Source organism: Capsicum annuum, chromosome 1 (genome assembly GCF_002878395.1).
Source record: "Capsicum annuum cultivar UCD-10X-F1 chromosome 1, UCD10Xv1.1, whole genome shotgun sequence".
In the NCBI taxonomy this organism is placed as follows: domain Eukaryota; kingdom Viridiplantae; phylum Streptophyta; class Magnoliopsida; order Solanales; family Solanaceae; genus Capsicum; species Capsicum annuum.
The window spans coordinates 84,163,805-84,178,886 of record NC_061111.1 but is presented as its reverse complement, the minus strand read 5'-3'; positions in this window follow the sequence as shown (position 1 = coordinate 84,178,886).

Here is a 15,082-nt window from a genome sequence, read left to right as displayed (position 1 = left end):
TCACTCGGTACTGAATCCTACTCCCACCTGAATAGACACTGAACATGATTAACTGAATTGAACTGGAGTGAGTTTCTTGGATTCCGTGACTGATGAAATACTACTGAGATTTACTGAATTACTGAGCTTTCTGAGATTACTAGGGTTACTGAATTTTCCTGAGTCACGTGACTGATTGAGTTCTATGGTTCATGGCTTGATTGAGAGTATCTTGAAAACATGACACTGGCTCTAGGCACACAACTATATTTTTCGGGTACAAGCACCCCAGGGCTCGATAGAAGGAAACTGACAAAGCATGACACTCTTGAATACATGACCAACATCAATAATCCATAATACAATAAGTTGGGGATTTCATGAAGTACATGGTCATCATAATCTAGTACATGGAAGGAATGCATATAATCAATGTCATAATTTCATATTCTAGCATCATGATCATTTCAACAAACATCTACATTGCACATCAATAGCATGGGAGTAATTTGAACATAAGGGTAAAACATGAATCCATCACTTAAGTCATAATTGAGCTATATTACACAATTTCTAGGCTCTTAGGCATTTTGTCAAACACTTAGGGTGCACAACTTAGGGCATGGCATAATCATCAAATTAACATATCATAACCAACTAAAATTCATGGTTTTCAACTCACATGCTAACATATTCTCATAAAAACACATAAAGATTCCAACTTGGGAATCATACAACAACAACCACATGAACATAATCAACACATAGCATGAATATCAAAATTCATAGTTTAAAACTTGATTCTTGGGCTTCATGGACGAAAGAAATCCATGAATGAACACTATGCATACCTGAGAAAGGAAACATTAAAGGTTCTTAGAGTTCTTGGATGTATTTCATGAGATTGACCTTGATTATCAAGGGCTAGGGTTTTGTTTTCTTTAGAGAGAATGTTCTTGATATTGGGGAAAAATTGAGTACTAATGATTCAAAATATTTTTAGGGATTAAATCTTGTACCTGGACGTGTTAAGACTTTGGGAAAAAACTATTTTAGCCCTGGACAAAACTTTTAATATTCGTCAAAATTTTTCAAAATGGGTACCTGGCGCGACGCGGCGCTATCACGTCGTGTCACTGGAATTTGACAACTGAGAAATTGGGGGATGGAGTGACATGGAGCTATCGCGTTGCCACTTTATTTACGACTTGGAAGTTTGGCGCAACGCGGAGACATCACAAAGATTCACTGAAAAAAGGACAATTGGGATTTAGGAGCCCTCTGCGACGCAGTGTAATCATGGAGTCTTACTAGAAATTGACCAATGTCATTTTGGATTATGGCGCGATGCGCCACTGGCTGAAATGACGGTATTTTACGATTAAAACTTTAAATCGCCATAACTTCTTACCCGATTATCAGATTTAGGTAAATTTGATATCGATGGAAAGCTTATTCAATTTTACACACAACGAAAAGTGAGAATCTTGAAAATCCCACATATATAAAAGTGTATTCATCTTTAAAATAGGTCTTTGACATCTTCAGGGTGAATTTAAGCTAGGTAGAAGTACGGGGTACTACAATACCTCCTCCTTGGGAACATTCGTCCTCAAATGAAACTGACTAAGATGGGAGAAGTAATAGACTGAAGTACGTGCTGAACATGAACAATTGAAACATGATTTCATGACTGATATAACTGATAAGATGAATGTATTATGCTGAATATGCATATCTGATGCATGAATAATGGATTTATGACTGCATGACTGAATTATTGATAAGATGAGTTTCTCATCAAACTGAACATGCATATCTGATGCATGAATACATGGCTGAACTGACAAATAAATGTATGACTGACTATGCAATGGTTATTGATACCAAGTTTATAATGGGATTCTGAACATGAACTGGACACCAAGTTGAACTAAAATCTAAACATGAAACTAAAAGGCTTAAGAAAAGTTGTTACCTTGGGATGAGTCTGAATTAGCGGAGAAGAGGTGAGGATACTTGGTACGCATGTCTGCTTCTGCTTCCCAAGTAGCTTTCTCAATGGACTGATTCCGCCAAAGGACTTTCACTAGGGGGACTACTTTGTTCCTCAGTCTGCAAGTTTGATAGTCAAGAATTTTGACCGGACTCTTTTCGAAAGAGAGGTTGTTCTGAATATCTATGCTTTGAATAGGGACTACAACTGCTAGGTCACCTATGCACTTCTTGAGCAAAGAGACATAGAAGACTGGATGAACTGAGGCTAGATCTGAAGGCAATTCGAGCTCATAAGCTACTTTGCTGAAGCGACTGAGGATTTTGAAGGGACCGACATATCGGGGACTGAGCTTTCCCTTCTTGCCGAATCTTTTCACTCCCTTAATGGGAGAGATCTTTAGATAAACATAGTCACCAGTCTCGAACTTGAGATTTTCTGCGTACATTTGTATAAGACTTCTATCGGCTCTGAGCAGCTCAGAGTCTTTGCCTGATCAACTGGACCTTTTCTAAGGCATCGAATACTAAGTCAGGCCCTATAACTGAGGCCTCACTAACTTTGAACCAACCAACTGGAGATCTTCACCTCCTACCATAGAGAGTTTCAAATGGAGTCATCTTAATACTGGAATGATAGTTGTTGTTGTATGCAAACTCAATCAAAGGAAAGTGGTCCTTCCAACTACCCTTGAAATCAATTGTACACACTCGCAGCATATCTTCTAAAGTCTGAATGGTCCTTTCTGCTTGACTATCTTTCTGAGGATGGAAGGTTGTACTGAGATAAACTTGGATACCAAGACCCTTTTGGAATGCTTTCCAAAAATGAGAAGTGAACTGAGTACCTCTGTTTAAGATAATAGATAACGGAACACCGTACAATCTAACCAACTCTCTGATGTAGATTTTGGCATAATCCTCGGTTGAATAAGAGGTATGGACTAGAAGGAAATGAGCTGATTTGGTCATCCTATCTATAATGACCCAAACTGAATCATGCTGATGACGAGTATGAGGCAAACTCGTCACGAAGTCCATGTTCGTATCTTCTTACTTCCAAGTAGGAATATTGAACTCTTGTATAGACCCACTAAGCTTCTGATGCTCTATCTTAACCTGCTATTATGTAGAGCACTTAGCCACAAAATCTACCATATCTCTCTTCATCATACTCCACCAATAGATCTCCCGCAAGTGTGGTACATCTTTGTGTCCCCTAGATGAATAGAGTAGCGTATACCATGTGCTTCTGTAAGAATTCGCTGCCTCAAGTCATCTACACCTGAAACATAGACGACCCTGACAACGTAATAAACCATCTCCCCCTTGGGAGAAAACCTCAACCCTCTGATCCTTGACTGACCTTTTTAACTTGACTAGACTGGGATATCTATCTTGCTTTTCTTTCACCTCGAAAACTAGAAATGATTCTGAACAACTCTGTACCCATATATCACCCTTCTCTGTATCGATTAAGTGAATACCTAGTCTGACAAGCTGATATAATTCCTGAGCTAACTTCTTATTACTGTCCTCAACATTAGCAACACTACCTATAGACAGTCTACTGAGAGTGTTGGCCACTACTTTGGCCTTGCTCGAATGATAAAGGACACTCATATCATAATCTTTCAAGAGTTGTAACCACCTTCTCTGATGAAGATTGAGATAAATCTGAGAAAAGACATACTGAAGGCTCTTATGATCTATGAACGCATCTACATAAACTCCATAAAGATATTGCCTTCAAATATTTAAGGCAAATACTACGGCTGCTAACTCAAGATCATGAGTAGGATAGTTCTTCTTATGGGGTTTAAGTTGTCTGGAGGCATAGGCTATGACCTTACCATCCTGCATAAGGACACAACCCAAACCTACTCTGGATGTATCCCAATATACTACAAACCTATCTGGACTATATGGTAATGCTAGAACTGGAGATGAGGTAAGTCGAGTCTTTAACTCCTGAAAACTCTTCTCGCAAGGATGTGACCATTAAAACTTGACTTTCTTCTGAGTTAATCTGGACATAGGGGATGCAATAGTAGAAACTCCCTCAACAAACCATCTGTAATAGCCAGCCAAACCCAAAAAACTCCTGATATATGATGGAGAGATAGGTCTGGGCTAGTTTCTTACTACTTTGATCTTTTGAGAATTTACTCTAATGCCATCATTGAAAATTATATGACCAAGGAATGCTACTGACCTTAAAAAAAATTTGCACTTACTAAATTTAGCGAATAACTGATGATCTCCGAGCGTCTGAAGTACGATTCTGAGATGGTCTGCATGATGATGTTCACTGCGGGAATATACAAGAATATCATCTATGAAGATTATGATGAACATGCCCAAGTACTGCTTGAACACACGGTTCATCAAGTCCATAAAAGCTGCAGGGGAATTAGTAAGACCAAAAGACATGACTAGGAATTCAAAGTGACCATACCGAGTTTGGAAAGCTATTTTAGAGTGTTACATTCCCTGACTCTAAGCTGATGATAGCCTGATCTGAGGTCTATCTTAGAAAAATAGATGGAACCCTGAAGTTGGTCAAACAAGTCGTTAATTTGGGGAAGTGGATACTTGTTCTTGACTGAGACTTTATTGAGCGGACAGTAATCAATGCACATTTTGAGAGAACCATCTTTCTTTTTCACTAATAAGACTGGTGTGCCCCATGGGGACACACTGGGTCTGATGATTCCCCTATCTAAGAGATCCTTCAACTGCTCTTTCAGTTCTTTGAGTTCTACTGGTGCCATTCTGTATGGCGGAATAGATATATGCTGAGTATCTAGAAGAAGATCAATGCCGAAGTCTATTTTTCTTTCGGGAGAAATTCCTGGAAGATCTTCGGGAAAGACATCTAAATATTTACTCACGACTAGGATTCTCAGAAATAGAATCCTTAACATAAATAAGATGATAGACACATCCCTTAGATATCATTTTCCGTGCTCGGAGGTAGGAACAAGCTGACCTCTGAAAGCTGAAGTACTACCCCTCTACTCTAGGACAGGTTCATTTAAAAATTGGAACTGGACTATTCTATTTCTGCAGTCGACCATGGAATAGCAGGAATGAAGCCAATCCATGCCAAGAATGACATCAAAATTAGTCATCTCTAATTCGATGAAGTCTGCTGAAGTGACTTTTTAAAATATCATAATCGGACAGTTTCTATATACCTGCCGGGCTATGATGGTTTTACCCACTGGGATAGATACTGAGAAGGGCTCTGCTAAAATTTTGGGACTGACTCCGAAATTAACTACTATATAAGGAGTAAAAAAAGACAAGAAAGCTCGTGGATCTAGCAAAGCGTAAATATGCAGGTGCAAGATCTGTAACATACCAATAACTACATTAGGAGAATTTTCCTGATCTTACCAGGATTGGAGAGCATAAAGTCTATTTGGACATTGTCCACTAGTAGTACTAGAAGTCGTACCCTACTGATTTGGGCGACCAGACTGGGCTGAGGAACGATTAAGCTGACCCTGAGGACCTGGTTGAGGACAATATCTGACTTTGTGGCCTGGCTTGCCATATCTGAAACAAATACCATTGCCCGCTCTGTAATTACCCTGATGGTGCTTGCACATGTTTGACAAAGAGGATAGGTTCGGGCATTGCTAACACTGTCCTGAGATTTAGAACTTGGCGCCCCATCTCTGTTGCCATCTCTGAATTTTGGCACTGGACTACTAGATGAAGAAGGATTTGGAACTGATGACTTAGGACGGAACAGAGAATGGTTTCCTCTCTCTGACTTAGGCTGAGCAAAGTTGAAACTACCTGTCCTTGCTCTCTTATTCTGTCTCTCTCTTATATTAATCTTTTGCTTTTCTATCTGCTGAGCATGGGTCATAAGCCTGGCTATGTTCATGTCACTATTCAACATCGTGGACCTGCACTCATTGACCACACTATAATTCACCCTAGAAACAAACTTACTCATCTTGGCTCTGCTATCTGCAACCACATGAGAAATATATCTGGCTAATCAAGTAAACTTAAGAGAATACTCTTTAACCATCATGTTGCCCTACCTGAGGTTGATAAACTCTAACAGCTTAGCTTCCCTCAGCTCTTAGGGAAAGAATTATCTAAGAATACAGTGATAAACTCCTCCCACTCAATGGGCCCTGCATCTATAGCCCTCTCTACTTTCCACTATTTGAACTAAGTGTGAGCAATATCCTACAACTGATATGTAGCAAGATCAACACTCTCACTAGAAGTAACCCCCATGATGGCCGTAACTTTCTGAACCTGGTCTAGGAACTCCTGAGGATTCTCTTCTAACTTAGATATAAAAAAGGATGGAGGATTCATTCTGGTGAAGTCCCGAATCCTGGCTGCAGCTGAATAGTGGCCAGAACGATAACTGGTTATTCATTTTGAGGAACAACTAAATTAGTAAGAGTGGTGAAAGCAACTTTGAACTCTGCATGAGAAACGTGTTCATCCAAGGGATCTTCTTAGACGAATTGAGGTGCTGACTGATTTCTATTTCTTCTTTTAGGAGGCATATTCTGTAGAAGAAAGGGAGAAACAGATTAGATTTAGAGTTAAATTTGAGCTCACGCTCACTAGCATGACATATATACTGAAAGAAGGGAAACTATTCCTAAAACATCTCATAGCCTCCTGCACATAAATGTGGCGTACAACGCACCCATGTACAAGACTCTACTAGATGCAGCTTTCAGACTTTCTAGGACTCTATTGAACATTAGGCTCTGATACTAAGTTTATAACACCCCAAATCTGGTACTCGAAATGCTACACGGTGCTCATGATCCCGAAGGACCACAAGCTAACCCATGACTGATATCTGCACCTAAACACTGTATAAAATATTGTATAAATATGAAAATAATAGGCTAAAATATGCCATAAGGTTAAAAACTGATAAACATCTGATAAAACCATATCTGAATAATGTGGTACAACAATACTAAAACTAAAACAATGTCTGATAACATCTAGTCTAAAAACACTATAATCTGAAAGCCTCTAAACTGTCTGAATAAGAAGTTGATGGAACATATCCCCAACTAACTCGAACTACTGAAATAAACTAAGTACTGAAGAAATAAAGTAATGATCATGTCCTCGAAGGAAGAGGACTCACTACTAACTCAGACTGCTAAAACTGGAATGCTACTGATGCTCTGGAGCTCGTGCTTTTGAACCTATGGTATAAAAACACCATAGCACAAATGTGTCAGTACGATTGAATGTACTGGTATGCAAGTGAGGTAGGTTGAATGCAAAGGGTTCAAATGCATGAACAATGTTAACTAACTGTATAACATAAATGTGAAAATACATGCACAAATAAGTGACTGTGACTGAATTCGTGATGGTACTGACTACTGAGTCTGATTACTAATAACATGAGTCACTGATAACTGATACTGAGCGACTATGTCTGACAGTCTAGGTTCAGATGGAACTAACTAAGTTCTGTACTGTTCTGAGTTGATTGTATCTGACAGTTCTAAAATTCTGAAGAACTATCTGAATTCTATTATTGAGACTGAGTCTGAAACTATAACTGTGTGAAGTATTTATCTAACCGACATACCCCAAATAAAGCAATATAGCTGAGTTGGGGTCTAATCTATAACACTAATTGGAAGGGTATCAATACCGCACCACTGGTAAGGACAAGCTGTGAGTGATCCCTCATATAGCAGGTACTCAAAGGAGAATGGTGGGACCCTTGGATAACAGGTTAAGACACTTTATCTACCCTCAAAATAGCAGGTTTGATGTCTTTCCTACACTGGCTATGTAGTTCTGGAGCGCAAGGACTGCTTCTAAGAATCACACTCTCTAATAACAGGTGAGTTCCCATCCTTGGGCTCACTCAGTGCTGAATCCTACTCCTACCTGAATAGACACTGAACATGATTAACTGAATTAAACTGGACTAATTTTCTTGGGTTCCATGACTGACAGAATACTACTGAGATTTACTGAATTACCAAGCTTTATGAGATTACTGAGGTTACTGAGTTTTCCTGAGTCACATGACTGACTGAGTTCTATGGTTCATGGCTTGATTAAGAGTATCTTAAAAACATGACACTGGATCTAGGCACACAACTATATTTTTAGAGTACAAGTACCCCTAGGACTCAATAGAAGGAAACTGGCAATGTATGCCACTTTTGAATACATAACCAACATCAACGATCCATAATACAATAAGTTGGGAATTTTAAGAAGTACATGGTTATCGTAATCTTGTACATGGAAGGAATGCATTTAATCAATGTCATAATTCCATATTCTAGCATCATATTTCAACAAACATCTACATTGCACATCGATAGCATGAGAGTAATTTGAACATAAGGGTAAAACATGAATCCATCACTTAAGTCATAATTGAACTATATTACATAATTTCTAGTCTCTTAGGCATTTTGTCAAAAACTTAGGGTACACGACTTAGGGCATGGCATAATCATCAAATTAACATATCATAACCAACTAAAATTCATGGTTTTCAACTCACATGCTAACATATTCTCATAAAAACACATAAAGATTCCAACTTGAAAATCATACAACAACAACCACATGAACATAATCAACACATAGCATGAATATCAAAATTCATAGTTTAAAACTTGATTCTTAGGCTTCATGGACGAAAAAAATACATGAATGAACACTATGTATACCTGAGAAAGGAAACCTTGAAGGTTCTTGGAGTTCTTGGATGTATTTCTTAAGATTGACCTTGATTCTCAAGGGCTAGAGTTTTGTTTTCTTGAGAGAGAATGTTCTTGATATTAGGAAAAAAGTGAGTAATAATGATTCAAAATGTTTTTAGGGATTAAATCCCGTACCTGGACGTGTTAAGACTTTTGGAAAAGACTATTTTAGCCCTGGATGAAACTTTTAATGTTCGTTGAAATTTTCCAAAATGGGCTCCTGATGCAATGTGGTGCTATCGTGCCGTGTCACTGGAATTTGATAGCTGAGAAATTGGGAGATGGCGCGACATGGAGCTATCACGTTGCCACTTTGTTTGCGACCAGGAAGTTTGGCGCAATGCGGAGACATCGCAGAGATTCACTGGAAAAAGGAAAATTAGGATTTAGGAGCCCTCCGCGATGCAGTGTAATCGCGAAGTTTTATTGGAAATTGACAAACGTCATTTTCGCTTATGGCGCGACGCGCCATTGGCTGAAATGACGGTGTTTTACGACTGAAACTTTAAATCGCCATAACTTCTTACCCGGTTATCAGATTTAGGCGAATTTGATATCAATGGAAAGCTTATTCAATTTCCCACACAACAAAAAGTGGAAATATTGAAAATTCTACATATATAAAAGTGTATTCATCTTTAAAGAAGGTATTTGACATCTTCAGGGCAAATTTAAGCTAGGTAGAAGTATGGGGTCTTACATTGTAACTCAAACAAAATATTAAATTTATAAGAATGTACCTATTTATCGGAAGAATGACCGGATCCATCTCTCGAAACCGACATGTATGAGATGTTCTTCTACCTTGCGATGCATATCCATTATTTAATTAAAATAATCTAAAAACTTCTCTCTACTATATGCTTTACCTGCTCTATAAAAAAGGGTCACGACTCTTTTGTTGTGAAAGTTGGTCCAAATATTCTCTCTAAGATGCCTGATGCAACAACCAAAGTAAGCTAAAGTGAAGAAAATTGAACCATCTTTGGAATACTTGGATGCCTATCTAAAACAAAACACAACTCTTCGGTATCTTCGACACAACTTCACAGTTGTTCAAAAAAATCCATAAGAGGCATCACATTCCTTGTCGACTACACAAAAAGCTACAGAAAAGATGTGATTCTCCATATCCTGCACCACCACCGCTAGCAGAACTCTATTATACCCGCTCCTCAAGAAGGTACCGTCAATGGCTATGCATTTTCTCAAATATCAAAAACCTTTAATCCAAACACCATAGGATACAAGAAAGTACTTGAACCTTCTTTTTTCATCAATATACAATGCCGTCTTACTTTCGAGATTTGTGGACTCAAACATGTAACGGTAGGCATCAAGGACTGTATACCCATGCTCATGTGTCCCCCTAACCAAGTCCTTACCAATTACCATGGCCGTATATATCTTCTAATAACTAACCAGGACACCCAATTTCTTAAGGATTTGATTGGACATAACCCTTGTAAAAGGGCCTTTGCCATCGGGGAAACTATTCTTGAAATATTCACCGAGGACCTTTGCCGTGGCGTGAGGATTTTGGTCGGAGATGTGCTCCAAACTACATGTGTGATACTTTTCATGTTTATGAATGATGAATCTATCGGAACTTATGTACTTCATCGCTCTCAACCACCACTTGCAGTTTGGATTAGCACATTTGTAGCAAAAGACACTACTCGAATCAATCGCCTTTTTTATTCTGAAATCTTCTTTCAAGCAAGAAATAAACAAAGTGGTAGATAGTTCCTTCTTGTCCTTGAATGACATTCCATTGAAAAAGCCGCTCCCGTCGTCTTGAAGATTTCCAAACTGTGTCGATCGAGAAGAACTGCCTACCGTATTGGTCGCATCGACGGGCGTAGATGTTTGATCATTATCTGAAATATTCATATCTAGATCATCCAACCTATCATCAAAGATGTCTTGTTGTTGTTCTTCTTCTATATTCTAGTTTTCATTCTCTCTCATCTTTTCAACCACGTACGTCCTTAACACCGGCCTGGATGAATCACTAAAATAAGCACGCAACTGATCCTGATCGGTTATCTTGAAAGGTAGCAGCCTCTGATTTTCAAAGGAGCTGCACATGTAGATGATGACGAGTTCTTCCGATTGACAATTCAGTCCACAATAGCTGATGATTAAGTTCACAAAATTATCATGCGAAACATTACTTTGGACTGTCATATCTATCATCTCTACCATTTCACCCTCCTTCCAACGTCATATATATCGATTGTTCTTCTCGATCCATTGACCATAACAATTCACCCTTATTATTATTATTGATCACTCTATTAGTGGTACCTAAATAAAGTCATTTGTTAAAAAAAGTTAATAGTGATTTCATAGTGTTGTACATGAATCCCAACAGATGTGTAATCTGTTACAACAGGTGAAAAATAAGTTGCAACAGGTAAGTGATCAGTCGCAACAAATTACTTATCTGTTAGGATTCATGATATGGTCCTGAAGCTGATTTTAACAGATAAGTCATCTGTTATAACAGGTGAATCATATGTTGCAACAGACTATATATCTGTTGCAACAGATAAAGCGCCTGTTGGGATGATGTTACAGTATCAAGACACCTTTGAAGCTGATTCCAACAAATTAGTGACATGTTGCAACAGATAATTAGCCTGTTGCGATAGATGACTTACCTATTGCAATAGATGACGCGTCTGTTGGAATCAAATTTAGGTTCTATTCTAATAGGTTACTAATATGTTGCAACAGATATTTACCCTGTTACAACAGATGACACGTCTGTTGGAATCGAGTTCAGGTTTTGTTGCAAAAGGTTACTAATCTATTGCAATAAATATTTATCATGTTGCACTAGATAACTAATCTGTTGCAACAGATGGGTCATATGTTACAACAGATGACCCATCTGTCTGATTCATGATCCAACATATTAGTCTTTCATTGAAACAGTTATCTCATCTATCGCAACAGATGATTGATCTGTTTAAATAGATGGCTCTTATGTTGTATTCATGTCCTCATGCTATCTATTATTGAAAAAACATCACAATAGCAGTTACCCAGATGACAAATTCAACTAAAAATAATAATTTGACTTACCAAAATCTCCTATGAAGTAATGCCGAAGAGGAAAGTGATGTACAAAAAAAATTAGACCTTAGAAATTGGTCAATTAGCAGTAGTAGCGGTAACGACAATAACAACAACAATGATCAACAAGAAGAAGATGAAGATGATAATGAAGTAGAAGATGATGATAATGAAGCAGAAGACGATGAATGAAGCAGCAACAACAATGAGCAACAAAAATCGCTAAGAGAGAGAAAACAACAATGGATGAGGAGAGAGAATCGTGCCTTTTTTTCCTCCGTTTCCTGCTATATTAGGTAAACATTTGGATCCAACTGTAAATTTAAAAACTTGTGGACTATTCTCAAACTTACCCAACTTTCTTAATCCATAATAAAGTAATTGTCACCTACACTCAATTATTAAGACTTGTGTCACCAACATCTCATTTTCATACTTTTTTGTCACCTACAACTCAAAGCCTCATGAAAGTAAGAAAAATAATATATAAAATGTGTTTGGCAGTGAATTAGGAGTTAGGCCTTGTGTTTATGATAGAAAAGATGCACCAAGTCACTTCTTAAGGGACAATTATTGTTGCTATCCGTGTTTATATAGTAGCACTGCCACAAGTTATATCCCTGTAGATTGATTTTGTTATAATATAAGCGTCGTTTGCACCAAAAAAAAACATGAAGAGATAAGGATATTTCTCTTAGTTGAAATTCATGGAATAACCAACATGGATTGTGGTGCAGTGGATGAGGCTACTCCATCCTTAATCAGAGGTCGAGGGTCGACCTTGGATGTGGAGAAAACTCTGTTGGGAGTGCTGCCACTTTAATGGGCCCTGCAACGCGCGATCCGGATTAGTTGGAGCTCCAATGCGGGTATCAGACACAGGATGGAAACCAAAAAAAGAATTTCATGGAATAAACATTTCATTTCGTAATAACGTCATTAATCTGATGAAATAAAAAATTCACTAGTATTATAATATATATAAGTATAAATATACCACTAAATATAAGCAGTAAAACACCTACTAATTAGTTAGTGAGTGAAAAAGTATTTCAATTATTTTTTTCAATTTAGATCTTTAACTAGTGCATATCAAGCAAACTTATTCATCTAAGTATTTTAATTAGTTCAGTAACCTTAATATTGTGTGATCAGGGAATTATTGCAGTTAATATTTGACATAAGCTTATTTATTTTTTATTTAATACTAAATCAAATCGAACTATTATTATTTTTCTAAAGTTAATATCGAAGCATTACACGCCAATAAAAGATTATTTTTAGTGTTATTCAATTGATTTTAATTAATTTATTGAGCATCTTCAATTATTTTGGCAGCAGGCCACGGTCTTTGGTACTCCATCCGTTTCGTTTTAGTTGTCCCTGTTTCTAAAAACATTTGTTTCAATTTAATTGTTCCTTTGATGATATTAAGAAGATTTTATTATATTTTTTCAATACTACCCTCAATATTAAATGACTAAATAAAATGTATTTACTTAAATTTATATTTTTAAAAACATAATTAATAAGACTAATTTGATAAAATGAAATTTTAATAAATGTTTCTTTTAAAAAATATCAAATTAAAAAAGATCAACTATTTTTAAAAGGAGAAAGTACTAATCAGCTGACAAACGTAATAACTCTACTTTTTAGCCTTTGTTTGGGGGGCTAGACTTTCAGTTCGGACCTGCTCAACGAACATCCACATGAAAAGGAAAATGATCAGTAGTATATTATTGGCTGCGTTTGCTGTGATAGAAATGTTTTTCTAAAATTAGTTTCTCAAAAATAAGTGAGTTTTTAAACCTTTTTTGTGGTATTTGATTAAAATTATAAAGTTGAGAGGAGTAAATGTCATATGTTGTCAAATAACTAACAATTTTTCTCAAAAGTCACATAAATATCATCTTTTCCTACGAAAATCACTTAATTATCATTTCTAACACAAAAATTACTAAATTTTGAGCGTACTAAATACTAATATAAAAATTACACAACCTAAAAGTACGAATAACTTTCTGGTGAAAAGATATCACAACTCAATTTCTTAAATTATGATGACATATTCTATAACCCACAACTAAGTAAGCAACTCATAGCCAGGAATATCAAGTAACGGGCTAACAAGACAAAAAGATAATCACAACTGAATAAAAGGAGAAAGAGAATTAGAATAAAGAAAAAGATATCTCTCAAGGCCCAGTGTCGGTTGATAGAGGAGTCAATAGCAGAAGAAGGGTACTAGGTAATATATATATATATATATATATATATATATATATATATATATATATATATATATGTACACACCTCTCTTCGTCTTAAGTCATGTAAGTAGTTGTTAAAATCTTATATTTTTCTCCCTAATATGTAAATATATATGTGTTTTGTGATATGCATTATGATGTTACTATATGTTACTTTATTTCTTTACCCCTAGTATATGGTTAATTTCTCAGTATTTAGCAATAACGATGTATTAATCTGTAAATTTTTAGGGAATTAAAATGTCCTACGAGATTGAAAAGGGACTTTCGTGTTGTCCCAGGGTGTGATTAAAGAAGGAATTACTAAATATACAAACTGAAGAGAAAGAGACGAACAAGGGAGTAAAATAAAAAAAAGAGGGTAAAAAGGGAAAAAGTACAACGATTATAGTAAAAAAAAACTACAACGCACGACTGAAAATCTCAAGAAAGGGAATACTGGATAGGATTTTACATCATATTTGAAAACAAACCTAATTCTATTGTCCAACTCAACTATTATTATATTTTACTCTATAATTCAACTCAAGTATCTATTACATATTTTATCTGTACTTTAGCATATTTCATATTCAACCCAACTATCTATTACATATTTTATCTATACAATATCTTAAATCCAGAAATAATTTATAAAAGATATTGATGAGAACACAGAGTTTTGCTAGAAGAATATAAATAAAGTATTAATATTTATATAGACAAATAAAAAGAAAGCAAAATTGTTAAAAATAGAAAAGGCTTTGAGCAATTATTTAAAAATATCATAAAAGATAGATATATCATAAAGAATACAAAACTTAGGATTAAAAGAATCTAATAATCTAGACTATATAAGTGCATTAAGATGGGAGTTACAAGATACCAGAAACGATATAGAATATGCAAACAAATGAATAAAATTTTAAAAAGAACAGTGCAAGATAACTATTTCATTAGGATAAAGCTAATTACAATAGATACTCTAAAGAAACTAGATTATTTGGACTTAAAAATAAAAAT